This window comes from Chrysochloris asiatica, unplaced genomic scaffold, assembly GCF_000296735.1.
Source record: "Chrysochloris asiatica unplaced genomic scaffold, ChrAsi1.0 scaffold00043, whole genome shotgun sequence".
NCBI lineage: Eukaryota > Metazoa > Chordata > Mammalia > Afrosoricida > Chrysochloridae > Chrysochloris > Chrysochloris asiatica.
Window position 1 is genome coordinate 20,412,870 of NW_006408561.1, and position 1,045 is coordinate 20,413,914.

The following is a 1,045-nucleotide window of genomic DNA, read 5'->3' on the forward strand; positions in this document are numbered from 1 at the left end:
CCAAAATAATAATAATAATTATTATTATATATATAGTCAGATTGTCTTCCATAGTGGTTTATACTATTTTACATTCCCGTAAGTAACATACACAGTCCCAGCCACTCTACATCCCTGACAACACTCAGTGTAGTCAGTCTATAAATAGAGCTACTCTTGTTTTTACTGTTGTTGCTAGGTGCCAGCAAGTAGATTTTTAACTCCTAGTGACCCCATGCAACACAGTACACCTATCCCATAGGGTTTTCTTGGCTGAACTGTTTATAGAGCAGAATGATAGGTCTTTCTTCTGCAGAACCACCAGATGAGTTAGAATCACCAACCTGTCTGCTAACAGCCAAGCAGTTAACCTCTGTGTCACCACGGCTCTTCCTAGTTCTTCCAGTGGGTGTGAAATGGTATCTCAGTAGGACTTCTGCTTACATTTTCTTGATTCTGACGATGCTGAACACCTATTTCATGTCCCTTTTTTTTCCCCTGGTGGTGGGAGTGGTGGTTATGTCCTGTGCAGTCGGTTCCAACTCATAGTGACTCTGTATAGGGTTTCTGAGGCTGTAAATCTTTATGGGAGCAGAAAGCCTAACCAGCAGAAATTTATTATCTTACAGTTTAGGATACTAGAAATCCAAATTCAGAATACTGGTTCTGAGAAAATGTCCTTGTCTCCTTTCAGCTCCCGTAGGTCAAGCATTCCTTGGAGGACTCCATGTGTCTTAACATCATTCATTCCCTGGATCTAGAAACTTCACAGTGCATGGACCCAGGTCCAAAGGATGCCCTCCACTCCTGGCTCTTCTTTCTTGATGCTAACAGGTCCCTCTTGCTTGTTCTTTTCATCCACTTTTCATTCACTTTTCTGAAATGTTTTAAGTTTTTTGCCTCTTTTTACATTGGGTTGTTATATTTTTATTATTGGGCAGTAAAAATTCTTTATATATTCTGTCAGATATACACATTTAAGTAGTTTCTCCCAGTTTGCGGCTTGACTTCTCATTTTCTTTTTTTTTAATTAAATGTTTTTATTTTGGATTGAGTGAAAGTTTAC